The sequence below is a fragment of the Callithrix jacchus genome, chromosome 6, assembly GCF_049354715.1.
Source record: "Callithrix jacchus isolate 240 chromosome 6, calJac240_pri, whole genome shotgun sequence".
NCBI classification, from domain to species: domain Eukaryota; kingdom Metazoa; phylum Chordata; class Mammalia; order Primates; family Cebidae; genus Callithrix; species Callithrix jacchus.
In genome coordinates, this window is record NC_133507.1 from 140,872,382 (window position 1) to 140,888,278 (window position 15,897).

Below are 15,897 nucleotides of genomic sequence, written 5' to 3' on the forward strand. Positions count from 1 at the left end.
GGGAGGTGGAGATTGCGGTGAACCAAGATCTCGCCATTGTACTCCAGCCTGGGCAACAAGAGTAAAATTCCATCTCAAAAAAAAAGAACCAAAGACCAAAAATCCAATACCTGGGAGCCTAGCTCTTGGGCGTATAAACAGAATAAGAGTCTCAACTCTTAGACTCACATGAAGGTGCCATCTAATCTAAGACCAAACACTTTAGGACATTTTCTCCAAGAACTCTGAGAAGTGGGGCTAGCAAGTCCCAGTTATGACTTTGCTATGATAAATCAAGAGCCTTGGGGACCAGCAAACCTTCCTCCCTCTCTGATTAATCAAGGGAGCTTACTCTTTATCTTGATGGTCCAAGAGCCCAAGTTTCTATGAAGACTAATTTGTCCTGTAAACGGAGGGATGCGGGGGGGCAGGACTCCCCCCACTCCAGGCCTCCTTCATGCCAAAGAAGGAGGAAACAGAATAAGCAAAATAAAATTCATAAAGTGAAGCAGTAATTATGGTGTGGTCAACAAGAGGCTGCTCCTCAGGCCCATCATTATGTGGCTAAATTTAACGCCCTGTGCGGCCAGGGGAGCCGTGCGCCCCGGGCACCGTGTGTCCACACAGACGCCAGCTCCGCCACCTTCACCCGTTCGACAGCCGCCAGGGCTGCCAGAAAGCAGGTCACAATTTTTTTTATAGTCTGTTTACCAAGATGCTGTTTTTACTGCCGAGGTTTCTCTCATTTTATCTCTTTTTCCCTTTTCCCCAAACAGACTGGCCTGTATTTTCTGTCCTGGTTTTTTTTTTTTTCCTCTTTCTCCCTCTCTCAGTTCTATTTTCAGAACTCTAATTTTATATGGTATGTCCCTTTTTTTTTTTTTTTTGGTAAATATTTGCCATAACTAAGCCAGGCACATCCAGTTTAAAAGGCTCCATCCCACAAAACATCAGGCCTTTAATGATATGCATCTCATTAACGTGTCCTATGAAAGGGAGTATAGAAAAAAAATGCAACTTACAGACTTTCTCACTTTTTATATCTAGAGAGACCTATATTTATATATGAGGACAAGCTGAAAACTGACATTCTGAGCCCCAATACAAGGCTAGTACAATGGTCATTTGATTCAGGCTTCGAGACCTCAGAAGCAGTTTCAGGTGAGAGGGGCTACTGGTCTGTATCACTGCTGGTCCTCCCAGGTGGTTCTGACAAGGTAAGTACAGCTAGAACCAGTCCTCTAACCCAGAGGTATTAAGGCTCTTTAGATAGAGGAACAAAACTCTGGAAAGTCCTCTGACACAAAATTTCCCAAAATGGCTGTAAGAAAACAGAATGCCAAAGGGCATCAATACTTCCCTTCTTCTCTGGCTGATAAGTTAAAGAAAGGGAAGTTACGAGTTAAATGAGTGCTTGGAGAGATCCTTTCCACGTTAGAACTTCCACATCTCCCACTTAATGTCCAAAGGCTTCCTGAGATGTACAAAGCCCCAAAATTGAAGGGAAGATTTCTTTCTGTATGTGCTAGGTTGGATTAAATGGTCCGTAAGGTTGAGTCCACTTACGATACTGAACAAAAGACATAGCATCAAATAAGCACTCTCCAAATACTTGTCTGTGATGTGCTTTTAAATCAAGTTTGAGGCTAGGTGCGGTGGCTCATGTCTGTAATCCCGGCACTTTGGGAAGCTGAGGCAGGAGGATCACTTGAGGCCAGGAGTTCAAGACCAGCCTGGGCAAAATAGCAAGACCCAGGATCTACTAAAAATAACAAAAACATCAGCTAGGCATGGTGGTACATGCCTATAGTCCTAGCTACTCAGGAGGCTGAGGCGGGAGGATCACTTGAGCCTGGGACATCAAGTCTTCAGTAAGTAACAATCATACCACTGCACTCCAGCCTGGGCAACCAAGCAAGACTCTGCCTCAAAAAGAAAAAAAAAAACCCTGCAGTTTGATATTCTAAGATGGTGTTGGAGGAGCCCCCCAGCATTCAGTGTTTTTGATAAGACATGTTGGGGTTGGGAAATAGATACATAAACTGAAAGACCCTGCATGGCTGTTCAGATAGTACCTCCTGGGGACTCTATACTTTGCAGGGGTCACCAAAGATCCAGAGTCTCGAACTCAGTTTTCATTAGTTCATTTAGGGAGGATCAGATTTGAGAAGATTGGCTAATGCTAACTAAAAATTATAAGAGACTAATTTCAAAATTAAAACGCCAATTTATTAGTTTACAAGGTGAAGTCTAGTCCAGTTACTAAAATATCTTTGGGTGATTTTCCTGGGAAGCTGAATAAATATTGAGAGTGCTACTTGTGAAACACAGGAAAAGGGTAAAAATGGGCAAGCAGCTTTAGGGGATAGTTCACATACATTGTACAAGCTAGACATTCATCTGTTTCTACTGTATCACTGTTTTGGCATTGTGCTAGATAACTTAATAGATAGTTACCCCTTGCTTTTTCTTTTTTTAGATTCTGTACAACTCTGTTCCTCTGTTAGTGCATCTCCTCACACATCACGTATTGATTACATAAACGTTTTTCTATAATTGCTTGTAAGAGTCTAGAGGTGTGCAAGACTAAAAGTGGCAAGAAAGGAATGTGGAATAAGAAAGGAGGCAGTACTTGGGGCAGAGCACTCCAGCCTTGAACCATTTTCCTATCTTTTAAGTTATGTCTCTACACTGCTCACAAATTGGTCTCAATCTTGCCTACTGCCCACAAAACTTCCAACATGTGTGACACATGGCCAGGCAGTGGGATATGATGGAAGAATACTGGACCGGAGGGTCAGAGTCCTGGGGCTCTAGCGCCAAATTCTACAACTGTTTGTCTATATAGAGTCATTTTATCCTTGCAGACCCCAATATCCACATAAGTAAAAGAGGGTGGCTTGATATAGCCTTAGATTGACAAAGTCACTTCAAAATTCCACGTCTCTAATCTGGACAAAATATTTAAGAGGCTGTTATTTCCTTCATTGAGATACTGGCCCAGGCCCTAGAGATTTGTAACCTAGTTTCATAAGCAATATATTTATAAACTGTTGGATAGATTACTCTGTAGATAGCTAATCTTATCCATTTTATACTGATTCTTCTTTACACCTCAGTATGAGAGGTTATCCCAAATTTGGAGGGGATACTCTGCTTAACACTTGCATTTCCTACATATTCACTAAACTCGGCAATTTTGCCATGCTCTTCCCCTAGCTGCTGGGGGCTACAGAAAACAGAATGCAGTTGCCATCAACTATTCCTTCTTTAAACCAAGCAGTATCATCCCATCTCACAATTTCTCATCATTGCTAGCTTTACCCATACCAAATTAGAAGGGGTTCTTTAGAGTAAAAGATTCTAAAAGAGCAATGCATAGCATCAGAATTGCTCAGGCTTCAAGCATAAGATTAACAGAAGCCAAAGAGCTTTTAAAGGGATCCCTCAAACCACCACACTTCAGGAAAGCCCCTTGGATTATGTAACGGAAAAAATAATCTAGTTATGTCTTTTCCGTCAGCAGCAGTTCTCCACACAATCTTCCTCTGAACTCTTACCTCAAGAGTAACCTCTTCCAAAAATACTTTTCCCAAACTGGCCTGCTATGAACCCCAGATCCCATCCAGATGAATCTGTTTCTTCCTCTTCTCAGGTATCATATATATATATAATGTATTTAGAATATTCTTTGTAGATATGTAAATTCCAGCAGTCTAATCTCCATCCAAAGTCCATTTTTCAAGGGCAGAAAACATGTTTTAACTTTTCAGTATAATTCCATTAAGTTTCATATCTTCAGTGGACTTAATAAGTACTGTCCACAAAGAGTTTAAACTTCTAAGTAAAAAAACAAACAGAACAAAGATCTCCCACACTGAATGAAAAAAAAATGCTTCTGAGGCCTTCTGGCAATTTATCCCTCCAGAATTCCTTTATGGAAGATAACAAGGATGTCCATGAATCCTGCAGTCTCATTTCCTAAACACTGGACAGCTAAGCTGCAAACCTATAGGACTTAAGTCTTTATAGAACTCTCAATTTTCAATGTGACCCACTATGCAAAAGAAATATCACCCATAAGTGAAGGCTATAAGAGAACACTTATGGTATATGGCTAAAATTATAATGCCAACAGACAAGGTAAAACTTAGAGGTCAGTTGATTGATACTTTGTTTTCTTCTAACTTCTATAACCAAAGAAAACATGCCCCAATGCGAGAGATTCCTTTCATGCCAAGACCTTTCAGCTACAATCAGGTACCTCCTATCTACAAGGCCCAGAGGTAGAGGTAGAAGAAGAAAGAAAATGAGCAAGACAGTTCTGTCCTTAAGGACTCTGTAAGCTAAAAAGGAGATAGTAATTCTGAGAATACGAGGCAAAAGTAGTAAGTGGCACAGGAAAGAGAAAGCACTAAGAGTTCAGAAGAGGAAAATAATATAGCCTGTGCTTTTAGTTCTTTCACTATTTCTGTTGTAACAGAAAGGTCATGCGACCACCTGACTCTCTTTTCAAGTTAGGGAAATTAAATGCCCTTGGAAAAGACTTTAAAAATTATTGAATGAAAAGGCTGTATCTCCTGGAGGAAAGAAGCTGGAAGTATGAGAAATCTAGTCATCTATCATCAAAATATCACCCATCCTTCATGCCATCCATAAATCCCAGAGAAAGAACTAATCTTTCCACTTGGCTCAACTCCACAGGTCCCTGCTTTCACACCATTCCTTCCCCTTCATTGGCATAAATTTTTCCTTTTCCACTGCTTTCTCCTTTGCCTTCAAACACATACACATCTTTCCATCTTGTTTTGCTTAAACTACTTCTAGCTCTCCAGCTATCTCTCATTTATTTCCTTCTCACTGTGAAACTTCTCTGGTAAAGAGTTCTACGCTCATTGTCTCCATTGCCTTATCAATTGATCGTTCTTTAACTGCCTGCTCTCTTCTGATATTGCCCAAGACCATGAATTGCCTAATGGCCTTTCTTCTGTCAGTCAGTTACCCCTTCTCTTTGGTCTCTCTCTCCTGCATATGACACTGTGGTCCTCCTTGGTGATGGAAACAGCAGAGGATTTGAGTCAAGACAAATATGGGGAAATCAACTGAATGGCCTTAGGCAAATTAGTTCACCACTGGGCCTCTGCTTCTTTATCTTTCAAATGAAGATTATCACCTAGCTCATAGGTTTGTTGTAAGGATTAAGTTATAAAGCACCCACTGTGTCTAGCACACACAGAGTACGGACTTTATATTTGTTAGTTACCCTTTCTTGGCTGACCTACTATACTATTCTGATTATCTTCCTGTCTCATATTTCCATCACTGGCTCCTATTACTCCTTCCAGTTATGACTGTTTCCCAAATATCAATCACTGGGCATCTGTTCTTTTTTCCATACTCTTCCCAGCTAAAGATCCATCCATTCTCATGGCATCAAATATCATTCCTTTGTAGAAGATTCTCAAATCTATTTCTGTAGACCCTTTTTTTCAACCTGAACTTCAATTCTACTTTTTCAACTCTTTCCTAGGCATTCTCACTTGTATATTCTATAATCAATTTAAGTTAAACATGTATGTCAAAAAAACTTCATCTTATGTTTTTAAATTAACTCTAATTATAAATAAGCCATTGGTTTTGTTAAAAAAAAAAAGGCTAAGGTATTGTTAAATGATCATACTGTAATGAATGGATTTTTATGAAACCCTTCCTCTACTGGGGGAAGCGGAGGGAGGCTCAATTGTGTAAATCGTCACAAAAAGCTCTGAAGGCACATGAGGCTTATAGTTTAGGCCCAACAGGACTAGATATTTGTCAAAAGTAAGACACTGAGGCCAGGCACCATGGCTCATGCCTGTAATTCCAGCACTTTAGGAGGCTGAGGCAGGCGGATCACTCCAGGTCAGGAGTTTGAGACCAGCCTGACCAACATGGTGAAACCTCTACTAAAAATACAAAAAAATCAGCTGGGCATGGTGGCAGGTGCCTATAATCCCAGTGACTGGGGAGGCTGAGGCAGAAGAATTGCTTGAACCTGGGAAGCAGAGGTTGCAGTGAGCCAAGATTGCACCACTGCACTTCAGCCTGGTGCCTGGTGACAGAGCGAGACTCTGTCTCAAAAAAAAAAAAGAAGAAGAAGAAGTAAGACATCAATCATCACTGTCTCACAAATCAAATCGGAACCAAATGGATTTCTCAGACTGGAGATTTAAAGCAAATAAGAGTGGCTCACACCTGTAATCCCAGCACTTTGGGAGGCCGCAGCAGGCAAACCGCTTGAGCCCAGGAGTTTAAGACCAGCTCTCAACAACATAGTGAGATCTTGTCTCTATTAAAAAATAAATAAATAAACGAAATGAGAGACTAATGGTGGATGTGGTGGCGCAAAACAGAGGAAAAAATAGTTTTCATTTTGGCAGAACTGGTAATTTCCTTTGAATAAAGTAAGATCTACAGCCCCCGGAGCAAAGTCTGTTACACCGTGCTAGCCTATCTGGGTCTAGACACAGGGGCAGGCATGATTTCGTTTTCCACAGGCCCCTACAACTCTCTCTTGTCTTCTATCCAGCCTGATATGCATGTGTATGTTATAAACTGGTCCCTGTAGGTATCTGATTTTGCAGTATCTGGTTTTGAGATTTTTAGGATAAGAGAACTTGAGATATGGGAAAATCTTTTGCTATTGGGATTCTTAGAGTCAGAAACCCAAAATGAATAATTTTTACCCCCTTTGTAGTCTTTCTTTCTTTCTTTTCTGAGACAGTGTCTTTCTCATAATGTACTCCCAATTAGTTTCTTTCTTTCTTTCTTTTTTTGAGACAAGGTCTTTCTTTGTCTCAGGCTGGAGCGCAGTGGTGCAATCTTGGCTCACTGCAGCTTCAGCCTCCACAGTTCAAGCAATTCTCCTGCCTCAGCCTCCCACGTAGCTGAGATCACAGGCCTGTGCCACCAAGCCCAGCTAATTTTTATACTTCTAGTAGAGACAGAGTTTCACCAGGTTGGCCAGGCTGGTCTCAAACTCATGACCTCAGGTGATCCACCCACCTCAGCCTCCCAAGGTACTGGGATTACAGGCATGAGCCACTGCAACCAGTCCCACTTAGTTTCTTTATTTATTTGTTTGCTTCTTTGAGATGGAGTCTCACTCTGTTGCCCAGGCTGAAGTGCAGTGGCATGATCTCGGCTCATTGCAACCTCCACCTCCCAGGTTCACTCGTTTCTCCTGCCTCAGCCTCCTGAGTATCTGGAATTACAGGTGCCTGCCACCGCATCTGGCTAATTTTTGTATTTTTAGTAGAGATGGCGTTTCACCATGTTGGCCGGGCTGATCTCAAACTCCTGACCTCAACTAATCTGCCCGCCTCAGCCTCACAAAGTACTGGGATTACAGACCTGAGCCACCACGACCGGCCCCATTTGTATTTTCTTTCTTTTTTTTTTTAATTGCATTTTAGGTTTTGGGGTACATGTGCAGAACATGCAAGATAGTTGCATAGGTACACACATGGCAATGTATTTTGCTGCCTTCCTCCCCTTCACTCACATTTGGCATTTCTCCCCATGCTATCCCTCCCCAGCTCCCCGCCACCGCTGTCCTTCCCCTATTCCCCCCAATAGGCCCCAGTGTGTAGTGCTCCCTTCCCTGTGTCCATGTGTTCTCATTGTTCATATATTGATTTCCTTTTTGTTCCCTCTCAAAATTTTAACAATTTTTTTAAAAAATTACTTTATAAAATTTTAATACATTTCCCTTTGAAAACATAGCCCTTATAAACTTTTGTAAAAGGAAAATAAAGAAAGAGGTCTTTTTAAATATTCTTGAGCAAATAAAAAAAAGAGAAGTGGTGACCCCTGGTTACTACAGGATTAACAGTAAGAAAACTCCAAAGAGAAAGCAACGTTCAGAAAAAATACAGTTGAGAAACATGCACAGCCATAGCCATACCTTCCTCCCTGGAGATTTTCATTCCAGAGCTCAAATACTGGTACATTCATATTTTTAGTAAGGAAAACCGTTCCTTTATATGCCCATGATTAGACTGAACTGACCTCACCCATCATCTATCAATGGCATCGCTATTCTTCGAATCACATAAGCATATGACCAAGAGCCTAATCTTCCTAAAGACCACCTTCATGTGTCAATTCTCCAGTCAAAGCTTTCAATGGCTTCCCACTAACAGCAACAGTAATTAATAAGTGCAAGGAGAATGTGCCCCATCTCCTTCCTAGGAGATGTGCCCCTGCTTGAGAATCACTGCACATATTCAGTTGTTAATAACTGAATTAAATGGAGAAATAAATGTGCTACAAGCAAAAAAAAAAAAAAAAGCTGGAAACCACTTTCAGAATAAAACACTGATCTGCCAGCCCAACATTTAAGGTCCCCACAATTTAACCTGAAGTTATTATCTTGCTAACTTTATTTTCTACTAATCCTCATCCATTATTTTTCTTATTTTGTGTTCTTGGCCCAAGTGCTTCCCACCTAAAATGCCTTCCACATAGTTTTCAGTCAAAGCCCAGTTCAAGTCCTGCCATTTATAGAAAGCTTTTTCTAATCGCTCTGTTACTGTGGCCCTTATTATCATTCGCTCAGCACTGTAAGCCCTTTGATGGCAATATTACCATACTTATATGCTCACAGAACCTCATACAGCCCACATGCCCTCAACCGAATACTGAAAGGATGAATTAACTGCAAGTTTTTCTAGGTCAGAGAACTGACACACACCATAGGAACAAGCATACTGTCATGCATCTAGACTTACCCTTCTTTATGATGCCCACAAGGATACTAAGAAAAAGTCCTGAACCCTATGGCTTGCTCTACATATTGAACAACGGGTACATGGTAGAAGGGTAGCCCTTCTAACTGTAGAAGTAGAACCCTTGTGACTTTATGGCTAATACTCTTTCCAGGATTTTATTAGGTACTTATTCTATTGACTTTTGAGGTGTTAGTCTCTTAACTGGCTCTAAAAAAGGGAGGTCTGGGATTTCTCAGTAATACAAGACTTGATACAATACACTTCATCCCAAAGTTAGGACTGCCTTTCAGAAAACATAAATGTCAAAGAAATAAGGCAGGTAGTAGAATGGCAATATAGACTACTCATCTATTTACATTTAAGGCTGCCTACATCTATGGCTACCAACAGGTGATTATTTGATGGCTTATTCATAAGACAAGGAAAATTTTTAAAAAGTGAGAAGATATGATTCCCTCATCTATTCAACAAATATTTATAGAGGGCCTACTATGTATGGAGGCACTATTCTAAGCACTGGGGATAGACCGGTGCACAAAACACACATCTTTGCCCTTGTTGAGCTTATATTTTAACAGATGGGAGATAAACCACAAACAATAAGTATAATAAAATAATGCCATTTATGGCAATATGTTGGAAACTAGATGCTATGGAAAAAATAAAAAGTAGAGGATGGTAAAGTGAAATAGGAATGCTAAGGTGCAGAAGGGGAGGAATGTAGCTTACAACTTTAAATGAGTAATCAGGGTAGACTCTATTGGGAAGGTAACATTTGAACAACGACATTGTTGTAGTCCTTGTAGACAGACGCAGTCTATGTAGATATGTCTCCATATTCTTTGACACAGCTCCCCTTAAAACGTGAAGTTTAATTACCCTACACTTAAATGTGACCTAGACTTAGTGACTTATTTCTAATAAAAAAGAATACAGTGAGATAGTGATAGAATGTAACTTCTGAAATTATGTTATAAAAGGACTTGGTTTCATTTCTCATTTTCTTTTCTTTTCTTTCTTTTTTTTTTGAGACAGAGTCTCATTCTGTCACCCAGGCTGGAGTGTAGTGGTGTGATCTTGGCTCACTGCAACCCCTGCCTCCCAGGTTCAAGCAATTCTCCCACCTCAGCCTCCTGAGTAGCTGGGATTACAGGCGCATGCCACCACGCCCCACTAATTTTTATATTTTCAGTAGAGACGGGGTTTTGCCATGTTGGCCAGGCTGGTCTTGAACTCCTGACCTCAAGTGATCTGCCCACCTCGGCCTCCCATAGTACTGGGCCACCGCACCTTGCCTTGGTCTCTGTCTCTTAGAGATCACTGGCTCTGGAGGAAACCAGGTCCTGTGAGCAGCCCTGTGGAGAGGCCATGTGAGAAGAAATGGCACCTCTTGCCAATAGCCACATGAGAAATCTTGGATATGAATTATCCAGACCTTACAATGACTGCATTACCAACTGACATATTTACTGCAACTTCATGAGAGATGCTGAGTCAGAATCACACCTGCTAAGCTGCTCCCATATTCCTGACCCTCAGAAACCATGCAAGATAATAAATGTGTATTGTTTTAAGTCATTACATTTTGGGACAATTTGTTACACAGCAATGGATAACTAATAGAGACTTAAAGGAAGTGAGGGAGTTGACCACACAAATATCTGAAGAAAGAACACCCCAGGCAGAGTGAACAGCCAATGTAAAGGCCTAAAGGCAGGGCATGCGCAGAGTGTTACAGAAACAGCAAGAGGCCAGTGTGGCTGCAGTGGAGTCAATGAGGGAGAAAGTTGTAGGAGATGAGGTCAGAAAAGGAAAAGAGTCCTGTAAGATCATACAGGGTTTTATAGGCCACCTGTACAGGAAGTGTTAAGCCAGTGAAGGGCTTTGAGCAAAAGAATATCACGATGTACCTTGTGACATAATAAGATTGCTTTGTTGATAATAGGCCTGGAGGGGGTAGGAGTAGCAGCAGGGATACCAGCAAGGAGGCTTTTGCCATAATGCACATAGGAGATAACAGTGGCTCAAACCAGTATGGTAGCAGCAGAGGTGAGATTATGGGCATAGTTTTAAGGTACAGCCAGCAGGATTTCCTAATGGACTGGCTGTAGGAAGCGAGAGGACAGCAGCTAGGATTGACTCCAAGGTTTTTTCACCCAAGCAAGTGAAAGAATGAAGCTTCCATCAACTTAGATGGGAAGGGGTTGTTGGAAAAACAAATCTGAGCATAAGACTGGAAGTTCAATTTTGGACTTGTTGAACTTAAGATATCTTTGAGACTTCTGTATGAAAATGTTGAACAGGCAGTCTAGAGTTTTAGGGTAAGATCTAGAGTGAAGAATAAATGTGGGATTCATCCACAAGATGGTATTTAAAGGTGCTGTGGTGGAATGCCAGAGGAGCAGGCTGAAGAGGTCAAGAGGATAAAATCATAAATGATCATGTGTGGAGTACAAGGAGTTTGAACTTTATCCTGCAGGAAACTGGGAACCACTAAAGGACTTTGCAAGAAAGTATCATAATCAAGTTTCTGTTTCAAAGACATCACTCTGACAGAACTACAAGTTCAACTGCAGGGGAGTAAGAACTGACCAGCAGACAAGTTAGGGGGCTATTGCACAGTCAAGCCAAAAATGGGAGAGAAAAGCCAGGAACAGTGGCTCACATCTGTAATCTCAACACTCTGGGAGGCCAAGGCAGGTGGATAACCTGATGTCAGGAGTTCAAGACCAGCCTGGCCAACATGGTGAAACCCTGTCTCTACTAAAAATACAAAAATTAGTCAGGCATGGTGGCTTAAGCCTATAGTCCCAACTCTTCAGGAGGCTGAGGCATGAGAATCACTTGAACCTGGGAGGCAGAGGTTGCAGTGAGCAGAGATCATGCCACTGTACTCCAGCCTGGGCAGTGAGACCAGTGAGACTTGGTGTCAAAAAAAAGTCAGAGTGGGAAAGGGGAGAAGAAACGACTAACCTCAGACAACAGAAGCTGGAATAGAGAAGATAGGCAGATTCAAAAGACGGTCAACAAATTGGGCTTTGAAAGTAAGAACAAAGAAGAAAGTGGGTGAACTCCAAACTTCTAGCTTAGAAAACTGAATGGATAATGATATCATTCCTCAAGATAAGGGGTATAAGAGAAATAGTCTGGGGGAGTAGATAATTCATTTTGGGCATGTTTAGGATATGCTTTATGTGGGACGCCCAAGTGGAAATGTCAAACATGCAGAAAGAAATATGGGCCTAAAACACAGTGGAGATATAAAATTGGTATTCAGTGATGTACTTACAAACAATAGTTGACACGGGTGTCTAGATGAGATGACCCAGAGACAGGGAAAGTGAAGGGTGAGAGGATCAGGTACCTGCTCCTGGGAAACACTAACCTTTAAGAGGCAGGCAGAAGATGGAGAGCCAGCCAAGGAAACCAAGTAGAACTATGAACAAGCTTAACAGGATGGCAATTTTCAGGTGAAAGCATTGCCCATCTTCCCCCAGGTGATAGAAGCACTAGCTTCATAAGAGCAGCAGTGACTATCTTCATAGCTTAAAGTATCTGCTCTAGAATCAGGCTGCAACCAGACAGGAGATAAAGACAGTAACTACAACTAGACAGAACATAATAACCATGGCTGCATTAGGATGCTAAATCAAATCAATGTTAACTATAGCCCCCTCATTTCTTAGCTAAGGTATTATACTACACAGATTAGTTAAGATTTATAAGGCATTCAGAATCCAGCAGTAAGAACGACTGCTATGGTGAATACTCTCCTATGAAGAAAGAGAAGGAGAGAATTGCAGAATCTCCATCTCTGCTAAGGAACCCCTACCAAAGGCAGCCAACTTCACGCAACTGCCCAGGTTTTGGTGTCAAGGGCTGCTTCCTAGCCAGAGGTTGCCAGCTGTAGAGGGCGGGGCTCTATTTTGGGCTGCCTGCTGTCCCTGAGCCTGGCCGCGTCTGGTTGAGCAGCATGCAGCCCCAGTGACTCACACACCCATGCAAACCGCCTGTGGCTCAGTGGCATGGCCTTGGAATGCCAGCCTTAGGCCAGCTCCCTCCTCACCCCATTACACTGGGATAAATAAATAAAGAGCCCGCCAGAAGCCACACAGCCTGATGGCAACCAGATGGAGAGAGCAAGGCATGGACAGGGCCAGGGGAAGGAACTCCCTCCAGTGGACTAGACTGAGAGTGGGCTCTGCCCAGTCATTCTAAACTTCCTCTTCAGTACAGTTCCTCCTGCCGTGTAACAACAGTCCCTAATGCTCTGACTCTTCTTTCATTCCTAAAGATGCCTCTCAACCCATACCTACAAAATGCCCTATATTGGGTTCTTGCCCTCCATGAAGATGCCAACAGGCACCCCACCCAGCCTTGACTTGAGTGGATATTGCCAGTATTTCCCCTCTAGTCAGGCCACTATTAATTGGCCCCTTGGATTCCCCAGAATTGAGAAATCAGAGGCTCTTAGAGAGTGGAAAAACAAAAGGACCAAACAGGGAGAAGTAACCCCTGTTCAATTCTTACTTTCCCGAACCTTAGTATCCGAGCAACCTGCCTGGCCTGCTGCCCCCTGTGCCTTATTGTCTGTAGACTCTTGCCTAGTAATAATCCCAATGAGAATTTTAAAAACTGACCCCAGGCAATGACCGCATGGCCGCCTGACACCAACCCTGGCCCCCCTGCGCCTTCATCCCGAGCTCTCTCCCTGGCTTGTTTATCTTCCTATTCCATGTTGCTTATTTTGATGGCACATCCTTTTAGTTCAGTCTTGGGTGACCCCATGACCCTTCTGTGTCCTGTTTGTAGGACCCCGGGCAAGCAGGGTAACTAAAAAGATGCAGCAGTCATAAGGAGTTCTACACCCCCAGTAGGAAACCTTTCAGTTCTCGCAGTTATACAGGACATTCTGAGGACACTGCAGTGACCCCAGAGGTCACAAGAATTCCATGTTACCCCAGCCCTATGTCTCCCCTAACTGGTGCGGATGATCAGTTAAAGTAGCAAAACAAAACAGGGATAATTCTAGACTGTATGTCAAGAAATGTAGGAAGTCCTAAACACAAAGCTACAGCTATATGACCTTAGGCAAGTCACTTAACCTCTCTGAGGCTCGACTTCTTCATCTATAAAATGGAAAGCTATAGCTATAACTACCTATCTCTCAAATCCTTTCCAAATATAATAAAATTCTACAAGTTTATTAGGTTGATTCACCCAGAAACTACAGGACCAGTAGTTTTGTTTTTTTGGTTTTTTTTTGAGACAATCTCAATCAGCCACCCAGGCTGGAGTGCAGTGGCACAATCATGGCTCAGTGCCACCATGGTCTCCCAGGTTCAAGCGATTCTCCCGTCTCAGTCTCCTAAGTCGCTGGAATTACAAAAACCCACCATCATGCCTGACTAATTTTTGTATTTTAGTAGAGACAGGGTTTTACCATGTTGTCCAGGCTGGTCTTGAACTCCTGACCTCAGGTGATTCGCCTGCCTCAGCCTCCCAAAGTACTAGGATTCGAAGCGTGAGCCACCATGCGGGGCCAGGACCAGTATTCTTGAAATAGCTGGTTCTAAAACACTACTACTCTTCCTGTGCTGGCGCCTAAATTCTATATGCTTTCTCATTCAGTTCTACAGGGCTCCTCCCAACCCCATAGTATGAAAGAGATGAGCCTCCAATTTCACAAATGAGAAGTGATTTATCCAATGCTGCAGAACGAGCCAAGAGAATAACTCTAGACCCCAAATACAGATCTAATAAGCAACACTGAGCCAGGTCCAGTGGCTCATGCCTGTAATCCCAGCACTTTGGGAGGCCAAGGTAGGCAGACCACATGAAGTCAGCAGTTCAAGACCAGCCTGGCCAACATGATAAAAATGTCTCTACTAAAAGTATAAATATTAGCTGGGCATGGTGGCACACACCTGTAATCCCAGCTATTTGGGAGGCTGAGGCACAAGAATCTCTTGAACCCAGGAGGCAAAGGTTGAAGTGAGCTGAGATCACACCATTGCACTCCAGCCAAAATAAACCAACACTGTATCCACAGGCCACACTGTCATAATTTTTATAAAATCCCCCTAGCATAGATTTATCAAAATATTAATCCCAACTTATTGAAAACTTACTACTTGTAGGCACCATATGCAGCGCTGGGGATATAGAAATGCATTCAGCATGATCCTTGCCTCAGAGTCCACAGATCAATGGAAGAGAAAGCCATAGTCTTGCAGATGTACAAACAGTAATACTACAATGTTATAAGTGGTAAAACAGAGGTATAATCCAAGGTACTGTAGTAGCAGGGAAGAAGAACAATCTTTACAAGCAGAGTACAGAAAGGTCTCCCAAACAAGGTGAAGCTAACATCTAGAAGATTAATAGAAGTTTACAAGTAAGATACGGCTACAACATTGGGCATTCTAGATCATGGGAAGAATGTGTATATAAAGATAAGATAAAACAGCATTTGGGGAAATCAGAAGTTATTCCATATAGCTAAAGCATAAAGTACACAGAGAAAAATGTTAAGAAGTCAAGCTCGATAGGTATGCTTGAAGAGACCTCTCTACTGAGCTAAGAACCAGCCTTGCATTATTTAACTAAGGGGATCAGGCAGGGAACCGGGGCAATAGGCCTGGCGTGGTGGCTCACAACTGTAATCCCAGCACTCACCTGAGGTCAGCAGTTCAAGACCAGCCTGACCAAAATGGTAAAATCCTGTCTCTGCTAAAAATACAAAAATTAGCTGAGCATGGTGGCGTGTCTGTAATCCCAGCTACTAGGATGCTGAGGCAGGAGAATTGCTTGAACCTGAGAGGGGCAGGTTGTGGTAAGCCGAGATCGCACCACTGCACTCCAACCTGGGCAACAGAGTGAGACTCTGTCTCAAAAAAAAAAAAAATACAAAATTAGCTGGGCATGGTGGCAGGTGCCTATAATCCCAGATACTTGGGAAGCTGAGGCAGGAGAATCGCTTGAACCCGGAAGGCAGAGGTTGCAGTGAACCAAGATTGTGCCATTGCCAATTGTGCCAGCCTAGGCAACAAGAGTGAAAAAAGTGAAACTCCATCTCAAAAAAAAAAAAAAAAAAAGAAAAGAAAAAGAAAATGGAGCAATAATACTAAGGTACTAACTGTACAAC

General features: G+C 42.4%; 1 protein-coding gene across 6 annotated transcripts in view; it reads right to left on the bottom strand.

The window, feature by feature from the left end:
• Nucleotides 1-15,897, bottom strand: part of NHEJ1 (non-homologous end joining factor 1) — an 89,606-nt gene that overhangs the window by 57,523 nt on the left and 16,186 nt on the right. The gene's annotated exons all lie outside the window — the stretch shown is intronic.